Here is a 22,390-nt window from a genome sequence, read left to right on the forward strand (position 1 = left end):
ACACACCAAGTTAGTGTCTTGAGATCATGCCACCACTGGGGGCAGTGGTGAAACCCAGACCCAGCTGCTGCTAAGGCCTGTGTTGGGGTCTACCCCGTGGTCTAACTGCAGCTGGCATCTGTGTTGGTGTCTGTGACCAGTGTCATCTCAGGAGGCCTTAGGAATCATGCAGGATGAAATCAGAAGCTATACTGAGACAATCCTGCCCTTCACTGCCCTTGGAAAGCTGGCCTTGCCTCTCACTGGCCACTACAGCAAGAGAGATGGCCCCTGCACTTGGGAGACAGGGTCCTCAATACTCCCTTCAGGCAAGAATGAACCCACCCTGAGGGCATGCATGTAGGGGAGCTGTCTCTGCCACTAGACCTGACCTGAGTTGGGTGGCCCCAGTGGCTCCATCTCACCTGCCTGGCTAACACCCGGAGAGAGGTAGAAAGAAGAAAGAGACATGCAGAGAAAAAAGAGACAGAGAGACAGGTCTATCTGCCTCCTCAGAGATGACTTTAAAGAGAGGAAGTAGGCAGAACTTGCCTCTTAAAGGGACCTCTATACCTGTGAACAGACTACATAGTGACATAGCAGCCATAGGACTCTGAGCTGGCCAGGGTACTGCCGTGTCCTCCAGTATTCAGGGCTGTGGAAAGGGATAGTCCAGCCAGTCACTTCCCGAGGCTGAGTGGGATGGTGAGTGTTGACAACCCAGACCCCCCTCCTAGTCACTGGAGAGAATCACACTGAGTTGTAGAGACCTATCAAAGCAGAGTCTTGCTTTATTGTAACAGGCATGAGCTTATAGAGTGTTGAGAAAGTGGGTGGGGAATTCAAGATGGGGTGAGGTGTTAGGGCCAATAATATTCCACCACATTAGCAGTAGCTGGGCAGAGGTAGTTTTGCTGAGACAGGTCGCCAAACTCTAGCCAGGTTCAGGAAGTTCTACTAGGCCTTGCATCCAGGTCTTTTTAGACCCAACAGTGTACCACCTGAGTACATCCTGCCAGGTGACAGGGTCAGGCCACCCATAATGTCTGAATCCGAACAGTAACTTGAGTCATTCCCTACAACTGGGAACATGGTAGATATACCAAGAGTTCAACAGTTGGGATAAAATAGTCTCTGCGATAGAGAGCAGCACAAAGATATTAGGGCTGGAGGCAGTCCTAGGAAAATGCACACCCTTTTGCCATCCTGTTACTAAGAGGGCTTTTGTCAGGATGGGCACCAGCTGGGTACTGAAGCCAGGATTCATGAGAAATGGTATACCTTTACCCATTAGCCCTTAGTTTTTATTATAGCCATAAAAAGTCCAAATAAGAATGTCAAGATGTCTTCAAGGCAGAAGCCAAGTAACATCCTGGGGCATAGCCCTAGACATCCTGGGAACTGTTTGATCCATGTTTGTGAACTCTGATGCTGTATCAGCCATTTTCATGGGTACTCACTCTCTTTCCTGCCTTCACCCCATGGGCCTCACTGAGGACACAATGCCCACCCATCACTCCTGAAGGATGTGAAGACTTTGCAGGTTGCTCTTCACTGAAGAGGCTCTCCATTATCCCAGTTGTTAAATTCTGGGTTACATCCCTTATCCATGAACCCAGTCCCTGAGGTTATGGTTAAGCTAGACACCTCAATCCTATTCATTCTATGAAAAAACCATTGTAACCTTTTGTATTTTTATTTGTTGGAACAAAGTGGGAATTCATTGGCATTTGAGTGGCTGTGATCAATGTAACTCTCCCCTTCCTACATCCAGTTCTCAGAATGAGCACAGGGAGTATAGAGATTGGCACTGACATAAGGACGATATGTCCATTGCAACCCTGGATGTATCCTTGTTCCTCCAAGAACAGAGTCCTTCCTAGCTTGCACTATGTAAGCAGACTGGCACTCAGAGTGGCATGCTTTAGCCTCCCTCTGTTATGCTGTAACATATAGCATGCTCATGTGGCTACTATCCAATCTGGGTAGTTGTCCCTTCATCATGGGGGATGGAAACCAAGGAATACTAGGTTTATTCAGTTCTCACTGACTCTCTGTGAGGAATGGACCTCTTTCACTGCCTTATTGGGCTCCCCAAAGACACAGGGATGGGATTCCCTCTCCTCACAGCTGTTCCCATGATATTAGGGCTAGTATAACATTTTCATGTAGTCTAATGCAGATTTGTGAACCTTTGCCTCTCTAACACTCAGATAAGCATGAAGAACTTCTCAGGTTATGTTCTGTGCAAGGTATGTAAGCCTAATATTCACAGAATCCATGGCTCTGGTCTAGTGTATCCTAAAATTCCCATTTTCCCTCAGAGGTGATACCCTGTGATAATTTATCTTCACAGCCAACATGACTAGTAGAGCGGCACACAGGAGGTTAGTGAACCACACTTCTGTGTATGTCTGTGAGAACATAGACTGGACAATGAGGACTCTGTCCTAATTGATGGTTGAACCCATTAATGTGTACTAACTTCTAACAAACTATTGGAAAGCAGAGGAACACTGGATGAGGAAGTGTTGTGCCCAGATTGCAGAATTCCAAGAGAACCCGGTGCCAAAGAGATGACTCACCAAATGCAAGGACAAAGGTTTCTTTTTTGATTTGAGGATTTGAGCTGCAGCAAGGACCCCACTCATTGGGGAACAGAGTCTTTTATTGCAGTTGTTTAACAAGCTAACCCCATTAGCTCGGCCCCTCATCCATCCACCTCAGCAGATGGTTGGAAAAAGACCCTGAGAAACCACCAGATAGGGATTTTATAGGGCAGCATAAGGGGAGTGTCTAGGGGTACACTCAATCTCAGGATTGGCGTGCTCCCAGGCTTAGATGACCTGCCCTGTGTTGATTGGTCAATTGGTTGTTATGGCCCATAGGCCCTCCCAGGGTGGTTATTATGCTCTGCACATTACTGTTGTGCACTTGTATATAAAGCACACCCAGAGCTGTAAAGCACAGTCCCACTGCTAGCTAACTTCTGATTGGTTCCTTGCCACGAGGCAGGCATCTGATCTCCTAGTGATCAAGGCAGGTCCAGCAAGGTCAGGCAAGCACACATTAGCCATTAGCCTGTCATGCCTGCCAAAACGGGAGGCTGGTCCCTTCAGAGGCCTGGTTGGAGGATGAAAACTGTTACATTCCTTTAAATGCTATCTGGATTTCTTCTGTATGTGATAAAGTTACTGTCTCAGTCATTTTTCTATTACTATGAGGAAACACTGTGACCATTTCATTAAAAGCAGTTAATTAGGTGATTGCTTAAAGTTTCAGAGGCTTACTCCATAGCAGGGAACAGAAAGGCAAGCAGGTGTGATACTGGTGGAGTAGTTGAGAGCTATACCCTGATCCAAAAGCAGAGAGAGTAAACCTGGGTCTAGTATGGGCTTTTGAAACCTCAAAGTCCATTCTTTTTCCAGCAAGGCCCCACATCTAGTCCTAATCCTTTCAAAATTCTGGTCCTTCCAAATAGTCTCAATCCCTGGTGACTAATCATTGACATATGAGCCTCTTGGATCCATTCTTATTCAAATCACCAAATTCCACTCCCTGGCCCCAAAGGCTTGGAGCCATATTATAATTCAAAGTACATTTGATTCAACTTCAAAGGTCCCTAGTATATCAGTCTCAACACTGTTTGAAAGTCCAAAGTCTCTTCTGGGACTTAAGGAAATCTCTTAACTGTAACTTCTGTAAAATCAAAATTTTAAAAAGTCCATCATATACTTCTAACAGGTAATGGCACAGAACACACATTACCATTTTAAAAGGGAGGAATGAGAAAATATTGGACCAAAGCAAGACTAAAAAACTAGCAGGACAAACTCCATATTCTGCATCTCTATATCTTATGTCAAAACATTCTTCAGCTCTCCTAACTCCCTTTGAAGGGACCAGGTCCCCATTTTGGCAGCCACAACAGCCTAACACGTGCTTGCCTGGCCTTGCCTTGGTCACTAGAAGGTCAGATGCCTGCCTAATGGCAAGGAACCAATCAGAAGTTAGCTGGTGGTGCTATGCTTTATGGCTCTGGGTGTGCTTTATGGACAAGTGCACAGCAATAGTGTACAGAGCTTAGCAAATACCCTGGAAGGGCCTATAGGCCATAACAACCAGTTGACCAATCAACACAGGGCAAGTCCTCCAAGCCTGGAGGCACACCAATCCTGAGCCTGTGTGTATCCCTAGACACTCCCCTTATGCTGTCCTATAAGATCTTTGTCCTGGGGTTTCTCGGGGTCTTTTTCCCCAGCCATCCACCATGGTGGGTGGGTGAAAGGCCTGAGCTAATGGGATTAGCTCATTAAACAGCTGCAATAAGGCCTCTTGCAGTTTGCAACAAGTCCGCACCTCCAACTGGTGATGAAGGGACCAGCTCCCCATTTCGGCATCCATAACAGCTGAACAGGTGCTTGTCTCACCTTGTATTAGTCACTAAGGTCAGATGCCTGCCCCTTTTGGCAGCCATAACAGCTGAACACATGCTTGTCTGACCTTGCCTTAGTTACTAAGAAGTTAGATGCCTGCCTAATGGCAAGGAACCAATCAGAAGTTAGCTGGTGGTGCTATGCTTTACGGCTCTGGGTGTGCTTTACAGACAAGTGCACAGCAATGACGCACAGAGCATAGCAACCACCCTGGGAGGGCCTATGGGCCATAACAACCAGTTGACCAATCAACACAGGGCAAGCCCTCCAAGCCTGGAGCCAAACCAATCCTGAGCCTGTGTGTACCCCTAGACACTCCCCTTATGCTGCCATACAAGATCTCTATGCAGACGCTTTGAGCTATCTTTCCTAGCCATCCACCTTGGTGGATGGATGAAAGACCCTAGCTAACATGGGGTTAGCTCATTAAACAACTATAATAAAGCCTCGTGCAGTTTGCATCAAGCTTTCGACTCCTGGGCTGAGATCCTGGAGGCCTGAGCTTTCCGGGGGTCTTACTTACATTGATTGGGGTCGCCCTGAGTTGTCACCCCAGGGGTCCCACCCCATGGGGGGTGTCCTTCATTTTCAGCTTTGTTGATTGCAACAGACTTTCACTTCTTGGGCTGACTCCACACATGATCTGCAACTTTTGTTGGCAGCTAAACCATGGATGTGGCATAGCTGCCACATCTTGGGGTCTCTAACACAATTGAGACTTCACCTTCACAGCTTCATATTGTAAGGCCCAGGCAGCTTGGTACACACCTACCAAGGCTCAATAGAGACCAACCAGAAAGTAGGCCTGAGTTTCAGTTTAACCTAAGGTAACACCTAACTCCAAAAAAGAGAACAAACTTGGACCACCCAGGGCACCATCCAGTAATGGACCAATCAGCATCTAAGGAGAAAGTACCTAATGTTCCAAAGGAAATACCTACATTCCAACCATTGTAGATAGGTTCACCAGAGGTCCCTTAGCTCAGCACACACCCATCCCCTTTCACAAAGAACCCATAAACGTCAGCCAAACAGGGATCCTGAACCTTAGAAATCCCTCACCCCAACTTCTGCTATGATTAACAAAGCCCACTCCAACTGCACTCGAAGCTCTCTGGTTGTGCCAATACATTGGATCCATGGAGAGTCCAAGTTAAAACTTGAATAAAGGTTCTTTACTTTTACATACAGAATTCAGTCCCCCATGGTGGTCTTTTGGAGGTCCCAGTGATCTGGACATAACACACACAATGCCTTCTCCTGGCCTTCAATCAAGGGTACCCCTGATACCACAACCTCTTTCTTATATTCTTGATTCTAAAGCCAGATCACTGGCTGAAGCCACCAAGTTCTGCTGCTTGATGGGACTGGGACTTGGGCCCCAAATCAATTATATTTAGATCATTCTGTCATTGATGGCTTTATTCACTGCTTAAGCTTTTAATTGATTCCTTTTCACAAGTTAGACATTTTGCTGGATGGGATCTTGTCCAGAAGTTACCACTCCTTTTATTTCATTTAGTACTAGACTCTTATCTCCTTGATAACTGCACTTACCTCCAATACTAGTGCCCCTTTTCTTCTCAAATTGTATATTGGGTATTTCTCCTTGTGTAACTTGCTCCTTTTCACTTATAGATCCATGTAAGAGTGATTATTAATAACCATACAACAGTTAATACTAGGCTGTCCAGAAATCTCCTCTACCAATGTCATTAATCCAAAACTCTTCAATTAAGTCTCAGATAGATATTTTGGACAAGGGCAGAAAGCAGTCATATTCTTTGGCAAAACATTACAACAGTCTCTAGGCAACTTGCTAATACTCTTTCCCTTTGAAGCTTGAGCTGGGCCCCTCCAGTTCAAATTGCACTCAGCACTGTTTTCCATGATCCTACTTGGGTGGCCCACTAAGCCCCATTTAAAGCACCAGATACTTTTCTAGTCCAAAGTTTTCTATAGTCCTCTAACAAGCGTCATGGTCAGGCCTGTCATGGTGATACCCACTGTCTTAGTCACCGTCCTGTGAAAAGAAACAATGAACAAGGCAACTCTTATAAAGAAAGCATTTAACTGGGAAGTTGGTTAGTTTCAGAAGTTTAGTCCCTTGTCATCATGGTGGGGAAGCTTAGAGCAACATCATGATTTAAGAGCAGAGAAGGAGCCTGGACCTGGCATATACCTCAATGCCCACTCGTGCTAATATGTAACTGCTTCACATTTTGGTGGTATTATAGTTGGTATTTCCCTTTGATTCTATTTTGTTTTCTCCATTACCAGCATAGAAAATAGAACTGATTTCATGTACTGAGTTTCTAATTGTAGCCTTACTTATTGGACCCAGAAGTGTTTCCTTCAGATTCCTTAGCATTTCCTACATAAAAAATTGTTTCATTTATGTAATGATACTGTATGTTTGGAAAAGGTATCCAGTTTATCCCTTGGGAATTGACCAATACAACTGCTAGTGCCTTGTCTTTGGGAAAGTGAACGTTGTTCTTCATGGAGGGGGTCCATACTGTTTATATGCAAAGTCACTGACCAGTAGCCACTGGGTGCTTTGGCAGATTCCCATGATTACAGAGGATATAACAGATATGAAAAAAAATAAAACCTCAATGCCCACCACCACTACACACTTCCTGCAACAAGGCCACACCTAATCTTTCTAACCCTTTCAAATAGTGACACCAAGGAGTGACACTACATGTAAGCATTAGAAGCTACCAAATATATGAGGATATTTGCTGAAAGGATTAGAAGCATTCAAATACATGAGCACATGGAGGCCATTTTTATTCAAACCACCACAGTTACTATGATTGCTTTGTTCTTTGGGGCTTGCTTTCTGGTTTTTGTAGGGCAGATCCAAAGCTACTTGGATTAGAAATGATTTAACTGTACTACCAGAGCAATGTCTTCATGTGTGTGCTTTCAAACACTATGATAGTACAAACTTCCCTCATGTAAGCTGGGGAAACATAGCCTGTTCCTGGCCCTGTGTGTGCTCCAGGCATCATTGTCCTTCTGAATTCCCATGATCCTTTCCCTTCCCTTGATTGCAATTATAATATCTATCTTGTGGAGGATTCAACCAAAATGCTACCTATTGCCCATCCACAGCATTCCAAGATTCTCTCTCCACAGCTCCCTAGGAACCCTTCCCCCAATCCTTACCCAGTATAACTAATGGGTTCTAGTGCTCTCTTTCCTTCCCCTCACTTCATTTGAATGTTGTAAACTTGCTGGGGATTTTGAATCACCTAAGAAAGACAACCCTTTAGGCTAGAAGACCCACCCTGTATGCTCATGGCACCATTCTACAGTCTGAGAACCCAGGCAGAATAAAGAGGGAAATGGAGAAAAGAAGATGAGTGCCAGAATTCATGTCCCTCCACTTTCTGTTACAGATGCAATGTGACCGGCTATCACAAGCTCCTGTTGCCATGTCTTCCTCATCATAGCAGACTGTATCCTTAAATCATAAGCCACAGTAATTTACACACACACACACACACACACACACACAGTGCATTTGTGCACACATATACAAGCCTGCCACACATGTATGTGTGTGTACACGTGCACATATACAAACATGCACATACATATTTCCATCTGTCTAGGTATATGTTATCTGCTATGCAAAGTCCTCAACTTAGCTAAACTGGCCAATAGTAGAATTAGAGCAATGGGATGAGAGAATTCTTGACTTTTTCTTCTTGATACAAAATCCTATCTTCATGTCTTGGGGACAGTAACATCCATACTACTTCCAGGGTAATCATTGCTGAGAGTCAGGAGGACTTAGACTCAGAGGCCACAGTGTTAGAGAAGACTTGTTTTAAGATGCTGAGAGGGTTTGTGAGTTCAGGGGATCTTGCCAAAAAGAGACCTTTACAGCTTTTATAAATGTCCTCCTAGAAGACCAGCAATAGACCCAATCATGAGAATGAGAGAATAAAAGTATGTGTGGCAGACCCCTTCCTTTAAAGAGGCTATCGAGTATTCTTGACTGGGGCCTCTGTGGTAACTTCAGGGGATGTATGACTTTCCCCAACTCACAGTGTTTTATAACTCCATCTCTACATGTGAATTAGGAAAACTGATGTCCTTCAACTGTGTGTCAGAGTATAGGGCTCACTTCATGTTTGTAAGCTTGAATATGAAACTTTGTCTCACACATTTAAAGAGTGCTAGAGACTGAGCAGCAGCCTTTCCCTAACATGTGTGACTATATTTGAATATATATATATATATATATATATATATATATATATAGATAGATAGATAGATAGATATAGATAGATAGATATGGTACTGTAAGCTAAGGACAAGGGTTAGCCTCAACACAGACAAGTATTTGGAGAGAATAGCATGGAGGATGCTTCTCCAAGACAACAACCCACCAGGACTTGGGGCACACAATGCAGACTTCAGGATCTGGGAGCACCCTGTGCAGAGTAATCATACCTCATCAGGAAAGGACCTTGATCTTCTGGCCTTCAATTAGACAACACATTTGTTTTTGAAGCTATTCAACATGTGGGATTTTTGGGGGGCAGACTGGACAGTAACATAGGAGGATTATAAATGGAGTTCTTAATTGGTCTAAATAATAAAAACCCAGAATCATATATAGAGGAAAATGCTGAGAGATCATGGAGAAAGGAACCAAAGCTGCCTTTACCTCCTTAGCATCTCAGCAGTCAAGAGAGCAAGTTCCCGATTCTTCCCACTTATATTCTCTGTGTCTATACATCTCACATCCTGTCTGTCTGTACAGACCTCTGTGGTTAGGTAGTAGCAAGCTTCATTCTCTGATATTCAGATAGGATTTATTTGTACAAGCAAGATAATCACCACAGAGGATGGCTGTAATTCAACATAGATTTAACCACTTGGGCTTCCACTGGCACAAAGAAGACACCATCATGTCGTCATCATCCCCATCCACAAATGTTAAAATCATGAAACATACATTGTATAGATCCTGGGCTCTGATTGAAGTTGAGCTGGATTCCTTTGAGTTGGAAAAACACCCTAGGTTCTCCCAATAGATTTCTTTTTTATTTTTAAATATTTTATTTATTTATTATGTATACAACATTCTGCTTCCATGTATATCTGCACACCAGAAGAGGGCACCAGATCTCATAACAGATGGTTGTGAGCCACCAAGTGGTTGTCTGGGAATTGAACTCAGGACCTCTGGAAGAGCAGCCAGTGCTCTTAACCTCTGATCCATCTCTCCAGCCCCCAATAGATATTTCTGTATAGTTTTTTATAAATTGCCAAATTTACTTCAGGGAACCAGTGAAAGCAAACTCAGTGTTAGTATGGTGATGGTTTCCCAGGAAATGGTCTCGATGTGTGGATAGTACCTATTTACTGTAAATCCACATTCACACAAATGCTGTGGAGAACCATATCCCCTTAATAAACCTGAGTTTATAAGTGTCACCTAACACCCCATCTGGGTAGCAGAGGGATGAATTCCACCAGGGAAAGCCATCGTTTCTCTTAAACATGTGCTTGCATCTGTGGGCTTTGGAACATCATGCTCTGGCTGCATCTTCAAATGTTGCAGTTGGCGGGGGTAGTTCCCAGTGTCCTCCTGTAAGTGTGACTAACCACAGAGCAATCAACCTTTTCAGGCTTGAACTCTCTATGACATGTGCTCATGTCCTAAAAAGCACTGGCAAACTAATCCAGGCATGGGCCTCTGTGATTGTTCTCATTACATCTATTACAACGGCCTATCCTTTTATTCCATGGTCCTTCCAGCTTCTGGTTTCTCCAAATGTCACTTCTAGAGCCCAACACAGAATGGATGCTCAGCTAATTTGCAGAAATGGAAAGAAGGGTATGTAGTAAGCTCTGGAATGAGGTTCAACAGTGTCTTAGTTTGGGTTACTATTGCTATGATGAGAAACCATGACGAAAAACAATTGGGGAGGAAAGGGTTTATTTGGCTTACATTTCCATATCCATAGTCTGTCACTGAAGAAATCAGGACAGGAACTCACATGGTAGGAACCTGGAAGCATGGGCTGATGGCAGAGACCATGGAAGAATTATGCTTACTGGTTTGCTCAGCCTGCTTTCTCATATATCCCAGAACAATAAGCCCAGTGATGGCACCAGCCAAATGGGCTGGCCTTTGACGATCAATCACTAATTAAGAAAATGCCTTACAAGCCTGCCTACAACCAGATCATATGGAGGCATATTCTTATTTTATGTCCCCTCCTCTCAGATGACTTAAGCTTGTATCAAGTTGACATAAAACTACCCAGCAAAGACAGTACTGAGAAATGCATCATGGAAGAATTCTGTCAGTTTCCAGGCACCCGTTGTTACAATTTTTTTGAAAACAGTAATATGTATCCAATTACTTACTAGAAGTTTAATTGCTAACTATGTTTGTAGATTTACACGAAGCTTCAGCCCACTCTAAGAAAGACGCCATCATGGTCTCCATTTGATAGCTGAGGACCACTGAGTTTTCACAGCCAGTATAGTACCAGTAGTAGAGGTACCATACTGTACTTTGGACTCACATCCAGATAACTGGAAACCAAGCCCGTGACCTTCATTAGATGGCTGTCTCTTATGTCTTTTCCCTACTAGTAGCTTTAATAAAAGTTTAACAGAAAATTTCTTTCTCCAAAACATTGCATATTGATGTATATGAGGGGCAAAAAGTCTCCAGGGGACACAACTCTAGCAGAAACACATCTTTCCATTTTCCTCCTCTAATGATAATGGACAAACCTAAAGATTATATTTGAATCATTGAAAAGATGGCCAACTGTTAACCTCTCAGCACTTAAGGACCCTGTAAGCATAAATGGCTGGAACTTTTTACTCAATATCCTGGAAGGGATCTTAGAGAAACTTGTGATAAAAAGACTCTAGTGAGTCAAAACAGAAATAAATAAATAAATAAATTGCAAAAGCTGGTCATTAGCCAAATGACCAGGTGAGGAGCAGCCCAGTAACACAGAACACAGATCTATTCCAGACAATGCTACAAAGGAAATGGTGACCTCATCTCTAACCCTACCAGCTAAGATCAAGTTCCAAAGGATACTCATCATTAGTGAAGAACCTAGAAAAGGATATCTACATGTGACATCAAAATATAAAACCATAAAAGAACAAACTGATCCACTGGACTTTACTAAAATGAAAAACTTTTTAGTCTTCAAAAAAACCCCAGTAAACAGATGATTAGGTAAGCTGCAGCCTTGGATAAAATAACCCACAAATCACACATTCTGACAACAGATTCCTATGTAGAGCCTGTAGGGACTCTCAAAACTCAGAAGGAAAAACAAACAAGCAATCCAATTAGAAAACAAGCAAAAACTATAGAGAAACATCTTACTAAAGAGAAAACACAGATGGCGCATAAGCACATGAGAAATGTTCAACATCACCAGCAATTAGAGAAATGAAGAGATTGTGCCACACATTGCTAGGTGGCTTTCAAGAGGTGGCAGAACTGAGTGCTGGAAGGGATGCAGGGAAATTGCATCTTCCATAGGCTGTCAACAAAGAAAGAAAAGGGCGTGCCACATGTGACCTAGAAATATAGTCTGGGACATTTGTTTCAGAAAAAACGAAAGCTTGCATCCACACAAAAATTATGAATGCTCTTGTTGCTGGAATTGTTTGTAAAATCCTAAAATTGGAAACAAAATATCATCAGATGGGCTCAATAAACTGGAGCCTTTTCAATCTGCTAAAAGTTATTTTTTAAAGCTATTGGTTCTTGCAACATCTAAGATGGATTATGATGGGTCATAAATCCACTCTCGGGGCAGGAGAGGTGCCTCAGAGAGGAAAGAGCTTGCTGTGCAAGCTTGAAGACCTGAGTTCAAGTCCCAAAAACTCACAATGAAGCTGGATGAGAGGCAGTGTAGGTGTCTACTCAAAGCACAGTTACAGTGAGATGCAATGCAGAGACTAGCATTCCTAGAGGCTTGTGCCTGCCAGCTAATTTGACATTACAAGCAGTGAACAAAGGAGCCTTATTACCCTACCCTGTCCTATGAACTCCACATGTGTACTATAGTGCACACATGTGCCCTTAATTACAGACGTTAATGCACACACAACACATCATATACACACATAAAGATTTGTTTTAGTTAAAAAATGTTAAAGCTACCCATAAATGGCTAATTCCTGGAATGCAGCAATTCTTGAAGTGAGAAGACTATGGGATGGAATTAGTGCATTCCAGGAACTGGGGATGGTGGTGAAAAATATCTTTTGTCTCCAGTGATATACTTCAAGTAAATTTTCCAAGCATCATAATCGACCTCTTGAAAAGGTTGAACTATTTCAGAGATTACTACATCAAAGAAAAAAAAAAGAAGCTACCATGAGCCAAAGTGAAGACTCAGCTTTGCACAGCTGCTGAGCCACCCACAATTGAATGAAGCTTCAATATGGCCCTTATAGAGAACCTCTGTGTCATTTTCAGCACTCTTTCAGGTGTCGGACTGTCACAATTGGCCAACGGTTGTGATTTGAGTATAAAAATACCTCCCACAGGCTCTTGAGTTTGAACATTTGGTTCCCAGGTAGTGGTCTTTTTGGTGAGATGAACCTTTGAAAGTTGAAGTCTATCTGGAGAAGGTAGATCACTGCAGGGGTAGGGTCTTGATGCTTAGCTTCCCATCCTTTCTCCATTCTGATTTCTGTTTTACCAAATGTAAGGGGGTAATTTCTGTCTTTCTCACCAACCCAGAGGCTAGATATTCCATTACTGTGACTTAAAGGAGAAACTTGCCCAAGTCCTGAGACAAGAAATGAATTTTGAAAGCACTGGGCTTTTGAAGTCTAAGATAGAGGCAGATAAGAAATGTGCATGAAACAGGGTCAAGTTTATGACCTGCTAGGGAAAGTGTGTGGCCAAATGGCATCCACAAAACAAGTCTTCACACTGTGATTGATCACATAGAATGGCTTTCTGGCGTAAGGGCTATGTGTTTAGCTAATTGATGGACAAAACCAGGAATGTGGGCAAGTGCCAACTCAAACAGTAGCAACCTGTTTGCTCTGTCTAGCCCTCAAAAATGAGCAGAAGCACCAAGATTATTCTAACAAGAAACAAAGTGCTTTGAGATAATGGGGAACCATAAAAGTGAGGTGGGGGTGGGTGGGCTGGATGTCCATAAAAAAAAAAATCCTTGGCTGTTTTTTTATTTTGGCTTTTATTTTTGTTTTATGTAGGAAAGAAGTAAGGCCTCTCCAGCCAGACCCATTGATTAAAGTCTACAGGTATGGGAACAACACAGAGTTTAATTCTTTCTCACGAGGGGAGGAATACAATGACCTACCAGAAGATGGACTAGTACAGAGATGGATGGGCCCAAGAGGGCTAAGTGCCTCCTATGGGCCTGGGAAGCTCATTCCAAGGTAGAACCTGGTTGTGTGATGGTGGTTATGCACCGGCTTTAAAGAAGACTTGGGACATGGAGACTACATGCTCAGAAGAAGTTGGGGAAACCCTGGATAATCAGGGGCATCTGGTGGGATGACCGAGCCAGGTGCTTAAGTGGGGGACTGGTATGGCATCTAATTAGAGGTGTTGGGAGTTCAGATGCCTGTGGTTTCAGGCATTTGTGGTGTTCTGGAGAAAGGATCTGGGCTAGTCTTGAAAGTCCCGTGTGTATATATAGGGGAGAGAGGGTGTGGTTGGGAGATGTATTGGTGCATGCGTGTGGAGGTGGCAAGGGGGCATCTTTGAGCATAATGTTTGTCAACCTTGGTTGAGATGCAGGGTCTGTTGTTCACCATTATGTGTACCAGGCTAGCTGGCATGTGAGCATGTGGAGATGTTCTTGTCTCTGTGTGCCATCTCTCTGTATGAGTGCCAACATCACAGACCTGAGCTGCTGCACTCAACTTTACAATAGGTTCTGGGGATCGAACTCAGATCCTTATACTTGCCTAGCAAGCTCTTTGGCCACTGAACCAGACAAGAAAACTGGGGATGCATTAGCATAGTAATAGGAATCATTGATTGGTGGGGGCACAGTAGAGGAGGAGAAGTAGGCTAGGAGTTTTTGGCCTAGTCAACACTTCCACCTCAACCCAAAAGTCTGCATTTCACTAGATTCATCTTCCAGTAGGGTCATGGGAAGAGGTTAGCAAGATAGAAACAGGTGCCTATGCTGAATAGGCATACCATCCCATTTAATCAGTATAGTTTCCTCTAGGAATAAAGGGTAGCCTTGTGATTGTCTTGTTCCCTCTCTGCCCTCCCTACCCCCCAATGCCTCCCACAGTTATATTGATGAATGGACACAAATGAGCTGCTAAAACTGAAAAGCAGGATTTTTGAGCTATAAAGTCTATTCCCATTGTGAAGATTACAAGCAAACTAGTAATGGGAGTTAAGCTGCCTCACACATCTTTGTGGTCTGTTCATCACTGGCCAAGTGTGCATCACCAGTGATGTTTGAACCAATAATGACAGCATCATCTATATTCCAGGGTTTGTCATACATCTCTGTCTTACCTAAAATAGCAACAACCCAGCAGCCTATCTGTCTCATGGAGAGCATGGAGGTAGATTTACATGGGGGAATGGTCAAGGAGGAAATGAGTGATCACCAGGGCATTGTAGTTCTTTCCAGAAAAAAAAAAATGCTTTTTGGAGGTTGAGTGTAGCCAAATAATTGTCTTAAAGGTTAATCAACCTGTTTTAAGAGTTGGAATGGGTATTCTCTAGGAACTGTAGGGATCCAAATTCCTGTGGGAGACAAGCCCACATGACTTGAAGGTACAAGGTGTTGTAATCTGACCTGACCCCGCCCTTTGGGCACCTAGCAAAGTGTGCCACCTCTTCACATGACAAGCAGTACACAGGTGCAAAGTTCCCTTTAAGAGGCAAACTCTGTCCACTTCTGCCACTTCTGCTCTCTTCCTCTGCAGTTTCTCTGAGGAGGCAGGTCATTGTCTGTCTGTCTGTCTCTCTCTCTCTCATATATATATATATATATATATATATATATATATATATATATATCTGTCTCTCTCTCTCTCTCTCTCTCTCTCTCTCTCTCTCTCTCTCTCTCTCTCTCCTCTCCCTTCTCTTACTCCATTCCCTTCCCCCCAAAACCTTTCCACATAAGTGATTCTACAGGTCTCTATCTGTCTATCATCCACCATGGGATCCACCAAAGGTCCTACCTGCCACCATATTCATAACATTGGCGCCATGAGAGACTTGGCAGGATCTCCTGGTATTTCCTCCTGCCCATGACAGTCTGAGGTATGCCAGGATCCTGAAATCTTCAACCCAGTTGCTTTTCCAACTAAGGATTGCTGAAATCCTACATCCAACACCAGCTCTGGTAAGCACTCCACCTTTGCCCATGCTTCTATGAGTGAGGATTCATATGGACTGCAACTTTTTGCCTTTTGGGCTTCCTTCAAAAAACCCCAGTCTGGGTAACTGTGTGTCTTTTGGGCGTGTAAGCCCTGGCTCCTGATTTTTGTGCTAAGTGGACCACAAAAAATAAGACTGTGCTTCTCATATTTGATCCTCCCTTGTTTTCTGGGACACCAAAGATTAGTTATTGGATCTCACCTCACTCAAGGAAATGGGTCTAAGCCAGCCCTTGCATATCAATCCAAACGGCTCCTTCCTAGTAACCCATATCCTGGTATTTCACTGGACCCTTCCTCCAGTGATCCAATAGTTGAAAATGTGTGCCTTACTGCCCCAAGCATTTTTTGTTCTCTCACCATGTTTCCTTCCCTTTTCCATGCTCCAGCTCACGAGGCACCTGCTTCTTCCACCTGCACTGCAATTGCCTGGCTGCCCCACCAACAGTGGACTGGTATGAGATGAACATTGTCTGCTAGGGAATACTTTTTGTTTTCAGTCTATTTTATATATATGAGAGTGTGTAAATGGTGTGTGGTATGGCCACACATATATGATTCTGAATGCCCGTGTCCCTTATGTGTGTCTTCCTAAGTGCATATGGTTTAAAATCTATAAGGTACCTTATAACTCATGGGAAGGCATCATTGTGGCTAAGGGCAGGTCAAATGATCTCACCACCATCTTTGCTAAGGGCAACATGTGACCACTGCCATTTTGTTTGAGGTTAAAAGAGATAGTTCACCGCCATCTTTGCTAAGGGCATCCATGTGACTGCTCCCATTTTGTTTGAGATTAAGAGATACTTCGTTGCCATCTTGGCTAAGTGCAAAACAGACAGGTCAGGTGACCTAGTCGACATCTTTACTAAGGGTGCTCTTTGCCTCATCTCGCCTTTCAGTTATGTCTTTGAGTCTAATTCCTCTTACATTGACTCTGTTGCCTGTGGTGTGTGTGCAGTGGTGTGCTTTTTGACGGAGTGCTCACATCACACAGGAACCCCATCTGCCTGTTCCACCTGCAACAAATCGCTTCTTTTCTTTGCTTCAAAGACTAGCACATGTCCATCTATACTCTTTAAATGCCCTGTCTGCTTGTTACAAAGCCAGCCTCCTTTTGCTCACCATACACGGATTCTCCCTTTCTTATTTTACTCAACTCCTGTTTAATATCTGATTAGATCTGTTACAACATACTATATATATGATTTAATCTCATCTAATATATATTCTATATAAGGATAAAAAATTTAAGGTTATGAAGATCTATTTCAGATTAACAAAACTAACTTAGAGATATATACCTCCCAGCCCTTTCTGTAAGCCATTTACAAGAGTCACCTTCACTATTGTCAGTTTTTAGTGTTAAATTCCCTTTTGCAGTAGAAGTTTTTCTTTACTTTTTTTTTCCTTCCCAAGCATAAATCTGACCTTCTAAATTAAAACCAATCACAGTCAAGCTGGAGGACTCTGGTTAAACATCCCTCCCTGGCTCTTGGGGCAGATTCTGTACTAGTGTCATTGTAGTCATAACTCAGACATACCTAATAGACAGCCCTAAAATGCTCAGAGATGTGGAGAATATGACATTTGAAATGTTTTATTAAAAAGCTTTTTGTAACAAAGAGACATGACAGCAGTACCCCATTTCCTCAAAAGAAGACAGAGAGGACTGAAGAAACTCCACCCACTACTTGCTTCATAAGTGACAGTGGTAGCCACTGAACAAGCCTGCCTTTCATCTCAACTGCTACAAAGAACTCTACAGACCATGGACAACAGGACACTAAGGAATTGACTGCCACAAGTTGCCTAAGCCAACGGTAGGCTGGTCTTCCTACAAGCTTCTAATACACAGGATCTTCTGAAGCCTGGCAGGTCTGCACTAACAGCAAAAGGCAAATGGGGCCCTAAAGCCTATGCCAACAATGACTATGGAGGACTCTGGGAGTGGCTGTGCAAACGGCCAGCTACTAACTCTCTGTCATTTTTTAATCATTAATTCAGATAAGATTTATCCTTCTCAAGAACTCTGATGTTCTTGACGATTGGTAGCTTTGCCAGCTTAGAGAAGGAGCCAAAGCTTCTGCTGCCTTCTCAGTTCTGTGTAAAAATCACAGGCTTCACTCCCTTAAATCCAATATGAAGTTTACCTCATTACCAGAGGGAAAAAAAAAAGGATAAATTCACAAAGCAGATTTCAGTATAACTTCTTACCATTCCTTTGTTTAAATAAAGGGTGTTTAAAGACACGAAGCTTAAGATATGAGGATCTAAGAATGTTTTAGGGTCTAAGAAGTGTTTCAAGCTGTAAAGTTTATGTGAGGGCATAAAAGCTTAAGATATGGGGATCTAAAAATGATTCAGTGTTTAAGAAAGTGACAAGGTGTGCAAGTTATCAGATCTCTCTCTCTCATTATGCTATCTACTGTTCATAGCCTTAACATTAATCAATAAAGTTCAATAAACTATTAATCCAACGGTGACAGAGTACTAAACACCATACTCTACCATTATACAATCATAACTACAAGCTTCAGATTTTAAATTCCCTTTGGTTGTTTTCTAACTAACTACAGACTTTAACATGATTCTCATTGTGCTAAAACACATCTGTCACAGTTTTCCAGATGGAAGAAAGAGTTTTAATGCTTTCAACAAAGATCATTTCTGACATGAGAACACTGCCATTTCTGCAATGCAAATTTCAGTACAGATTATAAACAGTGGAAATACTAATGTGTTGAAAACCTACATTTTCTCAAACCCAAGTATTCTTATGAGCTCCAGGAAGTCAACTTGGATTCAGCTCAAACAGGTCAGATGTTCTCCAGATAGGTACTGTTAATGAACAGCCCAAGCCCCCGCCTTTCCCTGATCCTGAACCCTCCCCTTCAATCACCAGGGTTCAAGAATTTTTCACTTAAGCCTAACCTTGTCGTCTGCTCTACCAACATCTTGCCAGATCTAAGAGGTGCCACAGAGTCCCATATAGCCCAGACCACAATGAAACAACCAGCTACCCCAGGACTTGGCAGCACCCCAACTTTCTCAAGTCTTCCAAAAATGGTCCACACCCCCAGGTCAGCAGAAAGTAGTCTGGAGAACTTGATGCCCTCATTCCTTAACCTGCCATGCATAAGTCCTTAACATTTTAATAAAAATAAAGGAGGAATGTTGTGATCCAGGCAAGTCTGGCCCCACCAAAATGGGAATCTGACAGTGTGCCACCTGTGCTCATGGCAAGCAGTACTCTGGCTCTGTACACAGCTGCAACGATCCCTTTAAGAGGCAAACTCTGCCCACTTCTGCTCTTTTTCTCTGCCTTTTCTCTGAGGAAGCAGCTCTCTCTCTCTCTCTCTCTCTCTCTCTCTCTCTCTCTCTCTCTCTCTCTCTCTCTCTCCCCACTCTCCCTTCCCTTCACTTACTCCATTCACTTCTCCCCAATAATAAACTTTCCAAGTAAGTTATTTCTGGAGGTTTCTGTCTGTCTGTCACCTGCCATTTGTCCCTCACCCACCATGGGACCTTTGGCAGGTCCCATTTCATGACGTATTCATAACACTAGTTACTTAATGAACTTGACAACCCAAGATTTAAGTTTGGCATTCCTAACCCTCAGGTGACATTACTAGGAAGTGGCTTTGGGAGCAGAGTAGGTCACAGAAGCATGGCTATCATGAATTTGATCAGTTCCCTAAAAGAGACTTCAAAGAGCAACCTTCCTTCTACCACTGAGGACATAGCCAGAAGGTACCATCTTTGAGTTACAAAGTGGCTCTCCTCAGACCCCTATTTTAATGGTGAATTCATCTTTGGCCCTTTAGCCTCCAAAATTATGTGAAACAAAATTCTTATGTTGAAAGTCACCCAGCTTATAGGTTTTTGTTTTTGTTCTTTTTGTTGTTGTTGTTGTTGTTTTCTTTTGTTAATTATAGTAGACAGTAGGAAAATCTGGGGAACTTAAGAGGTCCTGCTTCTCACAGGAGATGGGTTCCCAACCACCTCATCATCTGCTGAGGAACTCCTGCATGTCTCATAAGTCCCTTAAGCCTTGCTTCCTGGGACAACTAGCTCCACGAGGAGCTAGCATTGTCATCACCTTAACCTGAACCTAGAACAGACTACAGTTCAAGCCCATGAGCTCAAGACAAGATGCTGTGGTCAAAACTACTCAGTTTTCAAGACTTCATTGTGGCAGCCGTAGGAAGCTCAAATACCTGGATTCCATACCCATCTATTATTTAGAAGATATGGATGTGCCAGAGTTAACTATTTCCATTCTCTGAAGCCAGCACCACAACAAAAATAGACACAGGACACATGTGTCTTTAAGTTTCTAGATGTCCTATTTTAAAAGAAAAAAGCATGTAAAGTAAAAAGCATGTGATTTTAGCAATATATCCTTAATTCAATATATCCAGCATATTATGTGGGTGTATATTCAATATAAAGCCTGTTAATAGGGAATTTTAATTATTTTGTACTGTCTTTGAAGTCAGCATGCATTTTATACTCATAGCACATCTCCATTCAGAATAATCTCTTGTAAATGCTCAATCTCCACATGATTTACACTGGAGTTATGACCTTTACTTTCTCCATCTGTGACAAGCATATAATATCCTGCCCTTCAAGATGGTAAGGGCTTTTGGATTTTAGAATATGTCGTGAGCCAACAGTGGGCCATGCAATATGTATGCTGACTGATTTTATTAAGCCATCTTCTAACTGGAATATGAGAGCTTTTGAGATGGCTCACAAAGTCATCTTCTAATTTGTTCTTCCAGGTTATATCCTGTCTTCCTTTTAAAAGTGATACACTGCAATTTCTCACCTATCCCCGGATTGTGGAACTCTGGGAATGTAAATCCACTTTTGTCTTGGGGACAGACAGATCTGGGCAGCCCTGCATAAGTCTGCACTCCCTATACACTAGAATTTCCTAATTTAAAACTCAGTCAATCAGAAATATCTGATCCATTTGCTGGAATTTTCAAGGGGAAATGGTTAACTGTTGTTAACCCTGGAGGTTCTAGTGACCTACCCTCCCACCTGAAGTACAGAAGGAGCCTAAAGAATAGAGCCAAGACTGAGAGAAGCAATGGTCATAGAAGAACCCATCCTTTGGGTTCTTCTCCAAGTATCGTGGTGGGATTTCTGTGGTATGTAAACACAGGATGAAAGACAGAAGGGAGACTTCATCATCTCACCAGTTTTAATTGGTTTCTGTCACTTGCTACCAAGATCCTGCCTATCCTCAAAGCCACATGAGTGGGCACTAGTTTTATATGCCATTCTCTGAGCTATAACACAGCCTGTATTTTTCCTCATAAGTAGGTCTGAAACACAAGGAATTAAAAGACAATGCAGAAAGTTGCTAGATCCAAACTTGAAGTGGGCATCTGTCAGGAATAAAGGACAAGTCTGAGTTTGTGTGGCCCTGATCAGCAACCTTGTATGGAGAGAAAGGAAAGCTTCAGGAAGAAAGCCATATTTGGGGGTTAAGATGTAATTGAGAAATGAAGGGTTTGTGCAGGTCCCTTTATTGCCATGTATCCTGTACCTACAATCCAAAGCTATGGGTAATTAGTCAGTAATTAAATGCCAAGCTTGAAGTCCAGGGAAGTTTCCTTTCTAGTACACAGGTAGACTCTTTGCTCTTGTAGCCTTGAGGATAAAATTACAGATTGAGCACAGAACCTAATTATAAGAGCAGTGTGACTTCAGAGGAGTCTCCCTTGTCAATATTAGAAAGTTTGCAGCAAGTTTATGGCCAGGATTAAGATGTGGGGAACCTACAGTAAGATACAGAATGTGAAAAATGACAGTTAATGCACTTGAAAATCTTTAATCTCAAAATTGCTTCAAATCTGTGTTGCCAGATATGTTCCACAGGTTTTCACTAGAGGATTAAAGATTGTTCAGAAACCTCTAGACTGCAAAATAACACACTCCACTCCCCCGGTACTTCTCAGACAATCAGTAGGGTTAATCCATGTTATAATGGAGCTGGAAAATCACTGAGGCTTCCAGGAGACAAGAGAGGATCTGTCCCCCAAGATCTGACTTACACTAGTAGGAATCAGGAGAGCATTGTGACTTGGGTGTGAAGGGTCTTTGCTGTTTAATAAGTGGTCAACACAATGATCCATTTCCATGATGTGGGACTTAGGCTAATGAGGAGTCTACACTTTTCTCTAATGGTTCTTAGAGCATTAAAGAATGAGATTCCTTGAGTGACATGGAAAAGTCAAGTAAGACACCAGCTTCTAGATGTAGATTGCTAGAATGTATGTGTATATAATTTAAGTCTTGAACAAAACACACCAGTTTTGAAGACAACCCACCTAACCCAAGGATGTGGGATACAGAGGTACCAGTTCTATTGAGGAGCTCCAGGATGTCCTCTAGGGACAGAATGCCAGAAAAGACATCCAGTCACATTGCAAAAGAAGTGAGAGAAGTCTTTCATCTCAGGGACTATGAGGCTCAACTGTTATAAGCACAGTAGGAACAATGACCACAATAAGCACAAGGCCAGAAACTCTGACCAAGGGAAA

This window comes from Cricetulus griseus, unplaced genomic scaffold (genome assembly GCF_003668045.3).
Source record: "Cricetulus griseus strain 17A/GY unplaced genomic scaffold, alternate assembly CriGri-PICRH-1.0 unplaced_scaffold_51, whole genome shotgun sequence".
In the NCBI taxonomy this organism is placed as follows: Eukaryota; Metazoa; Chordata; class Mammalia; order Rodentia; family Cricetidae; genus Cricetulus; species Cricetulus griseus.